Source organism: Carcharhinus amblyrhynchos, chromosome 4 (genome assembly GCF_965287045.1).
Source record: "Carcharhinus amblyrhynchos chromosome 4, sCarAmb.v2.hapA, whole genome shotgun sequence".
Classification (NCBI taxonomy): Eukaryota; Metazoa; Chordata; class Chondrichthyes; order Carcharhiniformes; family Carcharhinidae; genus Carcharhinus; species Carcharhinus amblyrhynchos.
Window position 1 is genome coordinate 3,835,041 of NC_137327.1, and position 12,222 is coordinate 3,847,262.

Sequence of the window (12,222 nt, forward strand, 5' to 3'; positions counted from 1 at the left end):
AAATGATTTTTCCAATTAATTGGTTTAGAAACTTCATTCGAGCCTTATTGAACCTTCAGGTCAGAGCTCTTTATAAAAAAACTATTCACTGCATCGAAAACACTTTATAAAAAAGCCTTTTATTAAATCCCACCCAGATATGTTAGAGAAGGAATGACCATCCCACCAGAGCCCTTATTAGCTGAATCTCCTGCTTGCTTATAAGGTTAAGTCTAACCCCCCCACGTTCTAACATAATGCATAAGTGGCCAGAATTTTACCACCTGCCCACCATGGGAATCAGAGAGGACGAGGGGCAGAACATGCAAACCTCCGTTGATTTTGGACAGGATTTTACGATTTTGGGATGAGGGTGGCCGTAACGCCCTGCCTAGTGTATTATAAATACTGTATTACCACCTTCAAAATACGACAGTGGCAGTTAAGTTGACACAGACATATAAACAATCAATATTCATTTCATGGTTATGTGTACTTCGCTGGCAAGTCCAGCATTTCTTGCCCATTCCTAGTTGCCCTCGAATGGTGTGCTCAGCCATTTCAGAGGGCATTTAAGAGTCAACCACATTGCTGTGGTTCTGGAGTCACAGGTTGGCCAGACCAGATAGGATGGCAGATTTCCTTTCTCAAGGACATTAGTGAACCAGATGGGTTTCTCCAACAATCAATGACATCTGATTCATTCATTTTCACACATCAAATCAATCAGTTTTAATTGTTTTTTTAGTTGCAATGTCTTGAATTATTCAGTGTAGCAAACAGGCATGTCCATGTGGAATAACAGATGCATCACCAACAGTACAAGTTGTACTGTTCATGCAATATCAGTAAATAACAATTTTCAGTTCCACAATACTCCTTATGGAGGAATGCACCTCAAAGTGTTTTACAGCGAGGACTTTTTGTTATTCATTCATGAGCTGTGGATGTCACTGGCTAGGCCAGCATTTATTGTCCATTCTTAATTGCCCTTGAGAAAGTGGTGGTGAGGTGCCTTCTTGAACCATTTGCAATCCATGTGCTATCGGTACACCATAGTACCGTAAGGCAGGAGTTCCAGGGTTTTGACCCATCAACAGTGAAGGGATGGCCGATATATTTCCAAGTCAGGACGTTGATGGCTTGGAGGGGAACTTCCAAGTGGTGGTGATGTTCCCATGTGTTCCTTTGTCCTTTTAGATGGTAGAGGTTGTGGGTTTGTGAGAGGGCAAACCAGGAGCTGCCAAGTAGCAGGAGAAAGTTTAATTATAAAGAATAGTTTGTGAAGTGGAGCAACGGAAGGAAACGTTTTAGGGCGTCTTTTGTTTAAGGAGGAGAAGGTGAAATAGAGAGGCCGGGACTGGAGTGGCTAAATGAGGACTCAACGAAAGTGAAAAAGTGACAAAAAGGTAAAAAGCCTGATGTGAAGGGATTAGAGGAAGCATGTAGGAAACTAAAAAATACATTTAAATCAACCACCTATATCCCCCATAGGGCAGGAGCTGAGAGGGGATGGAGAAACAGAAAAATGGCACCAATATTCTAATCCCACGCTCTCCCTCTCCAGACATTCTCCACATGTTACTTATCTCTTTAGAAAGAGGGAGCTTGAGAGGCAATGTGGGCTGCTCTGGCCTCCCCACCCAGCTCACTAATCAGCAGGCAGGGAGACTGTAACCTGAACAAGAATAGATTGGAAAATTCCAGGCACAATTTTCCAATCTGCACTCACAGCAGGCCAGTCATCGCACCAGGGGTGAAGATTCAAAGTAAAAATCTCCCCACTATACTTGATCCGCCAGGGAATTGAATACTTTATTTTTGTTTAAATTGCCCCTTTCTCTGGTCTATAACTATCTGCTTGCCTCTCACTGTCTCTAAGCCTTTCTGTGGTATTGTCTGCCTTTCTGTTGTATTTCTATACTTACTTTCACATTCATTCGGAAGGGTGACAATGAGCAATGCTGATTCTGGACTGTACCTCAGAGTTTGAACGGCTGTTACGGTTTGTGATGTGTTGACAGTGATAATCACGGTGGGAATTACTCAGCTAATAAGACTGACCAGGTAAGTGTGTGTTAGTCTCGAGGTTATATTACTGGAGTTGTAACCCAACCATTGCAATTTGAGAATATTAATTCAGGTGTAAAAATCTGGAACCATGTAAAGTGACCATGGTTATTGTTAAAAATCCAACTGGATCATTCATGCCCTTTTGAGAAAGAACTGTACGGTCAATAACTGAGGCCCCTCACACGAACACCCTTCCTACACAAATACACCTACACATTGTCCTAATGTCAGGAAAGCTCGATCATTGATTTGCCAGTCTCCAGTTATAATTGAACTCTCTAATTTTAATCACATTTCTTTTTCCCCCTAGCTTTACTTCACATATACAAATCTGAATTGGGGAATGGAGATTGCACAATGTCCAACATAAGACCATAAGACACAGGAGCAGAATTAGGCCACTCGGCCCATCGAGTCTGCTCTGCCATGCAATCATGGCTGATATTTTTCTCATCCCCATTCTCCTGCCTTTTCTCCATAATCCCTGACCCCCTCATTAATCAAGAACCTACCTGTCTTTGTCTAGAAGACACTCTGTGACTGTCACAACTATTTGTGACTCCTCAGATACTAAGGGCAATGTCCAGGCTTGGACTGACAAGTGAGAAGTAACATTCGCGCCACACAATGACCATCTTCAACGAGAGAGAACCTAATCGTTGCGCCTTGTCACTCAATGATATTACCAGTGTTGAATCCCCCACTATCAACGTCCCAAGGTTTACCATTGACCTGAAACGAAACTTGACCCAGTCATTTGGCCACTCAGTTTCAAGGGCAACTAGGGATGGGCAATAAATGCTGGCCAGCCAGTGATGCCCATGTTCCATGAATGAGTTAAAAGATATATAAATGCTGTGGCTACAAGACCAGGATAGAGGCTAGAAATCCTGCAGTGAGTATCTCATCCCCTGACCTCAAAGCCTGTCCACTTTATACAAGGAACAAGTCAGGAGTGTGATGGAACATTTGCCTGGATGGGTGCAGCACCAATAACACTCAAGAAACTTGACACCATTCACAAGAAAGCAGCCCTCTCGTTGGCACCCCATTCACAAACATTCAATCTCTCCACTACCTCCGCATAGTGACAGTCTTGTGTGCCATTTACAATATGCGCTGCAGGACTCACCAAGGCTCCTTAAGCAGCACCTTCCAAACCCACCACATCTGACACCTAGAAGGACGAGGGCAGCAGACACAACGTCACCAAGTCACGCATCATTCCGACTCGGAAATATACCTGCATTCCTTCACTGTCGCTGGGTCAAAATCCTGGAACTTCCTCTCGAACAGCACTGTGGGTGCACTTACATCTCGGAGTGTAGGGGTTCAAGAAGGCAGCTCACCATCACCTTCTCAAGCTCAACTAGGGGTGGCCAATAAATGCTGGCCCAGCAGCAGGGTCCACATCCCAGTAATGATTTTAACTGGAATCCCATTTCCATTTGCAGGGACTGAGGCAATTTTATGTGACTCTATAATTACTGAAGTTCTAATCCAAATAATTGAATTTACTGCCAATGTCTGCTAACAATAGGGGTGGCACAGTGGCACAGTGATTAGCACTGCTGCCTCACAGTGCCAGGGACACAGATTCAATTCTGCCTTCAGGTCACTGTCTGCATGGAGTTTGCATGTTCTCCCCGTGTCTGATTGGGCTTCCTCCTGGTGCTCCAGTTTCCTCTCACACTCCAAAGATGTGTGGGTCGATTGGCCATATTTAATTGCCCCTTAGTGTCAGGGGGACTAGCAGGGTAAATACTTGGGGCTACCGAGATGGGGGCTAGGTGGGGCTGTGGTTGGCCCTGACTTGATGGGCTGAATGGCCTCCTTCTGCAATGTAGGGATTCTATGATTCTATGAATACCTGCCAATGGCAGGGTTTTTTCAGGATGGTTGAAAGACACATTCCCACCGATCACAATCGCCCTACAGGGTGGCCTATCAACTTTCCCCTGAACTTATCTGGCCATACTCAGAAGTGAGGCAGCCAAGGCCTAACCTGCCTCAGGTAAAGCTGTACAGGCAGGGGGGAGGCTACATGGGGTCTCCATGCCTACAATCCCATTGGTTGAGATGAAGCTGCATAATTCTGGCCTCAGTATGGGACTTGAACCCACACCACCTGACTCGGAATCAGAAGCATTAGCCACTTAGTCATGGCCGATAACAGAAGTATCTTTCTCTGCTGCCTCACAGAATCATAGAGTTCCTACAGCACAGAAAGAGACCATTTGGCCCATTGAGCTTGCACTGACAACAATTCCATCCAAGCCCGATCCTGTAACCCCATGTATTTACCCTAGCTAGTCCTCCTGACACTAAGGAGCAATTTAGCATGGCCAATCCAACTAACCTGCACATCTTTGGAGTGTGGGAGGAAACTGGAGCACCCAAAGGAAACCCAGGCAGACACGGGGAGAATGTGCAGACTCCTCACAAACAGTGACCATGTTGGGTCCCTGGTGCTGTTTGGTAGCAGTGCTGGCCACCGTGCTGACTCTGTAAATGCCATGCTGCTTTTGTCAATAATCCACTCTTACTTCTCACTTCCTTTTCACCTCATTACGTTTTTCCGTCCCACAGAACAATGGAAACTCTCCAAATATAGAATTCTATTTGGCAGTTCCTGGAGGTCACAATGTGCCATTGCATAGAACATTAACAAACCCAGTACTCCTTCAATGTGAACATTCAGATCCAGGCCAATAGCCCTGCAGGTGGACAGATTAGTTTGTCTGCTTTTGTGTTTCAGAGCCAAATAGTTGTATTCTGTCCAAAATACCTTCGCTTGCAATGTACTGGGGGCTTTGTGTTAAAATCCAGCAATTCCCTGCCTAACAGCACAATGGGTGTATCTACAACCCAGGGACTACTGCAGCTCACCCGCACCTTCTCGAGGGCAATGAGCAATGGGCAATAAATGCTGGCCTGACCAGCGACATCCACACCCAATGAAAAATACACATAGTCTTTCATTGTCCTTCAGATTTGTTTCACTCACTGCATTGGAAGATCCCATGCTTAGGGAAGAAGCACAGAAGAAAGCCATTCAGCCCATCACTCCCGTGTTGACACTTTGAATGGCTATCTAACTACCTTTCCGAAAGATTACAATATTTTCTGTTCTATCTATTTATCCCATTCCTTTTTGAAATTTACCATCAAATCTCCTTCCATGGCCCTTTCAGGCATCAGGGAATCATAGAATAGAATCCCTACAGTGCAGAAGTAGGCCATTCAGCCCCTCAAGTCTGTTCCAACTCTCTGAATGATCATCTTAACCCATGTCCATCCCCGTAACCCCACGTATATTCCCTGGCCAATCCACCTAACCTACACATTTCAAGAAACTAAGTGACAGTTTAGAGTGGCCAAACCACCTAAAGTACACATCTTGGAAAAGTAAGGGGCAGTTTAGCATGGCTAATCCACCTAAGCTATTGAGAAAGTAACAGAAAATTTAGCATGGCTAATATACCTAACCTACACATCTTGGGACACTAAGGAGAAATTTAGCATGGCCAAACCACCTCAACTACATATCTTGAGAAAGTAAGGGGAAATTTAGCAAGGCCACTCCACCTAACCAACACATCTTGGGACATTCAGGAGCAATTTAGTATGACCAATCCACTTAATCTACACATCTTGGGAAAGTAAGGGCCAATTTAGCATGGCCAATCCACCTAGCCTACACATTTTGGGAGTGTGAGAGAAAACTGAAGCACCCATAGGGAACCCACGCAGACACGAGGCGAACATGCAAACTCCACACAGTCACCCAAGGCTGGAATCGAACCCCGGTCCCTGTAACTGTTAGGCAGTAGTTCTAACCACTGTGGTACCGTGCCACAACACATCCTTGACCCTTTGGTTCTCGATACTCCAGGAGTGTTTGCAGGGCAGTGGGGAGTGATTAGGAAGGGTAGGGTTGATTGGATAACTCTTTCAGAGAGCCAGCATGGATACAAGGGGCTGAATGGCCTCCTTCTGTGCTGCATGATTTTTGCTTCTGTGAATCTGTATGCAATTCTCTTTTGAAAGTTCCTGCCGGATCAGCTTCTGCCGCTCTTTGAGGCAACACCCTCCGCATCTCAACAACTCAAAGCTTAAAAACAATCATCCTTGGGTTCTTTTGCTCATTGTTACTAAATTTCAGTTCTCCGCTTATCGACCGCCGTGCAGTGGAAGTGTTTGTTTTGTTTGTCACACCTCAGGCGCCTCCTTTGAGTATTGGACTTTTCAACAGAAGGTTTTTGCAGCATGTACTTGCATCTGATTGGATCAGATTTGAACAATGGCTGGCAAAAGAACAATCAAATTGGCAGAAAAAAACCCAACAACAACAACTTGCATTTACACAGTGATCTTAACAAAGTAAAATACTCTCAGCAGTGTAGAGGATCAGATGGACCTTGGGGTCCGGGTCCATAGGACTCTCAAATTGACCTCGCAGGTGGAGGATGTGGTCGAGAAGGCCTATGGTGTACTGGCATTCATTAATCTAGGGATTGAGTTTAGGAGTCGGGAGATAATGCTGCAGCTTTATAAGACCCTGGTCAGACCCCACTTGGAGTACTGTGCTCAGTTCTGGTCGCTTCACTACAAGAAGGATGTGGAAGCTATTGAGAGGGTGCAGAGGAGATTTACAAGGATGTTGCCTGGATTGAGTGGCATGCCTTATGAAGATAGGTTGAGGGAGCTGGGACTCTTCTCCTTGGAGAGACAAAGGATGAGAGGTGACCTGATAGAGGTTTATAAAATGTTGAGAGGAATAGATCGGGTGGATTCTCAGAGGCTATTTCCCAGGGCTGAAATGGTCGCTATGAGAGGACACAGGTTTAAGGTGATGGGGAGTAGGTACAGAGGAGATGTTAGGGGTAAGATTTTCACTCAGAGGGTGGTGAGTGAGTGGAATCGGCTGCCGTCGGTGGTGATGGAGGCGAACTCGTTGGAGTCTTTTAAGAGACTTCTGGATGAGTACATGGGATTTAATGGGATTGAGGGTTATAGATAGGCCTGGTAGGTAGGGATATCATCAGCACAACTCGTGGGCTGAAGGGCCTGTTTGTGCTGTAGTTTTCTATGTTCTATGTTCTTCATCAGCACATTATCAAATGAAACTTGATGCTGACCCACACACCAAGAAGTTAGGACAGACAAACAAAAGTTTAGCCAAAGGGGGAGCTTTAAGGAGCATCTCAAAACAGGAGAAAGAGTGTTAAAGTTTATTTAATAGTGTCACAAGTAGGCTTACCTTAACACTGCAGTGAAGTTATGATTCTATAAATTGCTGAGCATTAAGCTGTCTAGGACATTTTGAAAATTAGGAAGTTATAAGATAGAAAGGAAGTTGAGGCTGGAGAAGTTTGGGCTAAGTTACCAAGGAAGGTCAGTGAACCTGGTAATGAAATGGGGTCAGGAGATAATTTAAGTTTAAAGTCTATTTATTAGTGTCACAAGTAGGCTTACATTGACACTGCAATGAAGTTACTGTGAAAATCCCCTCCTCGCCACACTCTGCTGCCTGTTTGGGTACACTGAGGGAGAATTTAACATGGCCAATGTACCCTAACCAGCATGTCTTTCGGACTGTGGGGGGAAACCGGAGCACCCAGAGGAAACCCATGCAGTCACGGGGAGAACATACAAACTCCACACAGGCAGGTGCCCAAACCAGGAATCAAGCCTAGATCCTTGGCCCTATGAAGCAGCAGTGCTAACCACTGGAGAGGTGTGTGTGGTGAATGATGAAACGGCTACCAAAGGTTGAACAAAGGGGCAGCATGGTGGCAGAGTGCGTAGCATTGCTGCCACACAGCATCAGGGACCTGGGTTCAATTCTAGCCCCGGGTAACTGTCTGTATGGAGTTTGCACAGTGATAGGGTCTGGATATGATGTCCTTTCGGAGAGTCAGTGCCTACTCGATGGGCTGAATGGCCTCCTCCTGCACTGTAGGGATTCTGTGGCTGTAAGGAATTAAATTAAGAATTTATAACGGATCAGAATGTGAAGAATTTGAAGAGGATGGCATGGATCTGAGAGAAACAGGAAGGAGTGTGAAACTTCAAGGGAAGACTGCCTGAACATCTTAAGACAATGACCACGAAGCAAGTTATTGAAAAATACAAAAACCAATGAATAATCAGCCAGAGAAAAGAATGAAAACACTAAAAACAATTTTTGAGAATCTTTTCAGCTGCTTTTGTGGATCCAATGGCTTCGTTGAATAATTTACCCTGTTTGCCAGCCCAGATATCAAAAATAACTGCAAAAGTCACAATGTGCCACAGACTGGGGCTTTCCCATATTAACCTGGACAGACACATTTATCTTTAATAAATAGAATCAGTCCCATTCTGATCAATGTCTGACTTTCATTGGAAGCAACAAGGAATGGCGTAAGTACCAGTTACCGGGTAAAGGGGAGAAAAACTGCTCGAAATACAGGGAGCGACTCATCACACTTTGTGGTGAGACTCACAATACAGCCAATCGTTAAATCAATTCATCAAGGGAAACTTCTTCTTTGAATGATTTTTGCTCAGACAGTGTAACAAGAAAGCTAACGTTCTGGAGTTATAAACCTTTCACTTCAAGGAGCTAGGGAAACAATTCCTTTTTGAAGTGAACTTGTTCTCAGTAAATATCATAAGACATGGGGAGACAATCTACTGTCCCAATATCAGTTTCTCAGCACAGGTACAGCACGGGGTTAGATACAGAGTAAAGCTCCCTCTACACTGTCCCCATCAAACACTCCCAGGACAGATACAGCACGGGGTTAGATACCGAGTAAAGCTCCCTCTACACTGTCCCCCATCAAACACTCCCAGGACAGGTACAACATGGGGTTAGATACAGAGTAAAGCTCCCTCTACACTGTCCCCCCATCAAACACTCCCAGGACAGGGACAGCACGGGGTTAGATACTGAGTAAAGCTCCTTCTACACTGTCCCCCATCAAACACTCCCAGGACAGGTACAGCACGGGGTTAGATACAGAGTAAAGCTCTCTCTATGCTGTCCCCATCAAACACTCCCAGGACAGGTACAGCACGGGGTTAGATACCGAGTAAAGCTCCTTCTACACTGTCCCCCATCAAACACTCCCAGGACAGGTACAACACGGGGTTAGATACAGAGTAAAGCTCCCTCTACACTGTCGCCCATCAAACATTCCCAGGATGGTTACAGCACAGGGTTAGATACAGAGTAAAGCTCTCTCTATGCTGTCCCCATCAAACACTCCCAGGACAGGTACAGCACGGGGTTAGATACAGAGTAAAGCTCTCTCCATGCTGTCCCCATCAAACACTCCCAGGACAGGTACAGCACGGGGTTAGATACAGAGTAAAGCTCCCTCTACACCGTCCCCATCAAACACTCCCAGGACAGGTACAGCACGGGGTTAGATACAGAGTAAAGCTCCCTCTACACTGTCCCCCCATCAAACACTCCCAGGACAGGTACAGCACAGGGTTAAATACAGAGTAAAGCTCCCTCTACACCGTCCCCATCAAACACTCCCAGGACAGGTACAGCACAGGGTTAAATACAGAGTAAAGCCCCCTCTCCGCCGTCCCCCATCAAACACTCCCAGGACAGGTACAACACGGGGTCAGATACAGAGTAAAGTTCTTTCATTGGGTTCCCAGATCAAGTACTCCAGGAGAATTGTAGAGATACTCTACCTTCCTGCTGAGATTTCTCTGACAGGAATTTACTCACTTTTTTTTGAAACCACTTTGTTACCGTTCTGTTCAGTCCTCCGTAACTCCAGTTCACATCCAAATAAAACGGAAAACTCAAGGGCAAAAATATGTTCTGTTGGTTTTAATGGAAGCTTCCAGAGTTGGCTTGTGTCGCTATGATATTGAGTGCGCCGTCCCAAAGCTGTTTGTTACTCTGCTGCTGCCTGAGACCCAGCCTGTTTGCCATTCAGTCATTTCCTGACATTGTCTGACACTTGTGATAGCTGGGTTGAGGGTTAAGAGTGTCGGAACCAGATAAATTATGTGTAATTATCCCAGAGTATCCCACTTGATTTCCAGGGAAGTGAGTGGCGATTGAAATAATTGTGCTGTATGTCAGATAATAGTTTGAGGGAGTTGCCCATCAAGTGCTCATTTTGTGGCTGTTCAGAGTCCAATTTAGATAAATGACCATCTGTGGCTGTGTTGCTTATTTTTGTGTTTTCAGTTTCTCTTTTGAATCTAAAGTGGATTCCCTGATATGATATCAGAGGAGGTACAAGCTTTGAACCCCTGGGAAATCTATCTCCTTTGACCTGTGGCTACATCCCCATGTCTCACACAGTAGGGCCAGTAACTCTCCCTGATACCATCAGCATTCCGCATCAAACAAAACTATCAGTCATGTAAACAAGAGATAGAAATAACTCTTCAATTTGTTCTAAATAGAAGTTGTCGATGATAATCTCCAGTGAAAAGAATGCGGCACGGTGGCACAGCGGTTAGCACTGCTGCCTCACAGTGCCAGGGACCCGGGTTTGATTCCTGACTTGGGTCACTGTCTGTGTGGGGTTTACACGTTCTCCCCATGTCTGTGCGGGATTCCCCCCATAAGTCTGAAAGTCATGCCAGTTAGATGCATTGGCCATGTTTAATTCTCCCTCAGAGTACCCGAACAGGTGCCGGAGTGTGGTGACAAGGGGATTTTCACGGCATCTTCATCGCAGTGTGAACTTAAGCCTACTTGTGCCTAATAAATAAACTTTAAAGAATGGTTGAATAATATTGACAGGTGGATTAGACCTCTTAAATCTGGGCTTTTTTTGATACAAGGGCTCCTCAATGCCAAAGACATGCCTCACAGCGCCAAGGACCCAGGTTCGATTCCCGGCTTGGGTCACTGTCTCCGTGTGGAGTTTGCACATTCTCCCCGCGTCTGTGTGACTGTGGGAGGAAACCGGGTGCTCCGGTTTTTAACTCAGATATCAGAGGGACGTATTTTACACAGAGGGTGGTGGGGGCCTGGAATGCGCTGCCAAGCAGGGTGGTGGAGGCGGACACGCTGGGATCGTTTAAGACTTATCTGGATAGTGACATGAGCAGACTGGGAATGGAGGGATCCAGTAGAGTAGTCTAGTTGGACCAATGAGTGACGCAGGCTTGGAGGGCCGAAGGGCCTGTTTCCTGTGCTGTATTGTTCTTTGTTCTAGTCTGAAAGGCGTGCTAGTTGGGTGCATTGGCCATGCTAGATTCTCCCTCAGTGTACCCGAACGGAGGCTGGAGTGTGGTGACTAGGGGATTTTCACAGTAACTTAATTGCGGTGTTAATGTAAGCTTACTTGTGACACAAATAAATAAACTTTAAACTTAAACTTAAATTATCTCTTGAACCCATTTCATTACCAAGTTCACTGACCTTCTTTGGTAACTCAGCCCAAACTTCTCCAGCTTTGACTTCCTTTCTATCTTATAACTTCCCAATTTTCAGAATGTCCTAGGCAGTTTAATGCAGTTTGGCGGCTAGTGAAATAGTGAACTTAATAAACGTACCAGAATTGTTTTCGAAAGTGCGGAGTGAGAATAAAAAAAGGTATTTCCGACATGGAAATTTGCATTGATGAAGCAGTTCCTGCTCTCACACTGCCTCAGATGAAAGGGGTTAGGCACAATGAAGAAATGATGATTCAAAAACAGCCTGTATTGTTCAACCAAATCCACGTCTCCTGGGATGAGTTGCACAATCAAGAGTTCATGTCTGCTCGGGTCATAATCTGTTTCTGGAATGGATAGCTGAAGGGGGAGGATGCCTTGGTGAGGGAGTTAAAAATACCATTAAATTCAACTCCAACGCAACTGAGAAAAAACAACTTATTGCACTTCTCAACGCACACTGAGATAGATCTTGCTGAGCCAAGCAGAGTTAGAGATTCCAAAGTCTGACCTCTCAGCTTCCCTGGGCTGGAGAGAGGTGAGCCAATCAGGGTTACTCATCCCTTAGTTCTGAGTTTGACTCCCACTCCAGGGATTTGAGCACATCATCTATGCGAACACCCCCAGTGTCTGTTAAGAAGCATTTGTGCCACGCAAATGCCAGGCAATGACCATCACCAATAAGAGACACTCTAACCACCGCCCCTTGACATTCAATGGTGTAATCATCTCTGAATCCCCCCACTGTCAACATCCTTG

General features: G+C 45.3%; 1 protein-coding gene across 1 annotated transcript in view; it reads right to left on the reverse strand.

The window, feature by feature from the left end:
* Positions 1-9,983, reverse strand: part of LOC145342496 (cadherin-5-like) — a 62,926-nt gene extending 52,943 nt beyond the window's left edge. The window contains exon 1 of the mRNA XM_080188060.1: positions 9,791-9,983. The gene's annotated coding sequence lies outside the window, so the exon portion shown is untranslated. The remainder of the gene's footprint in view (positions 1-9,790) is intronic.
* Positions 9,984-12,222: the final 2,239 nt, after the last annotated feature.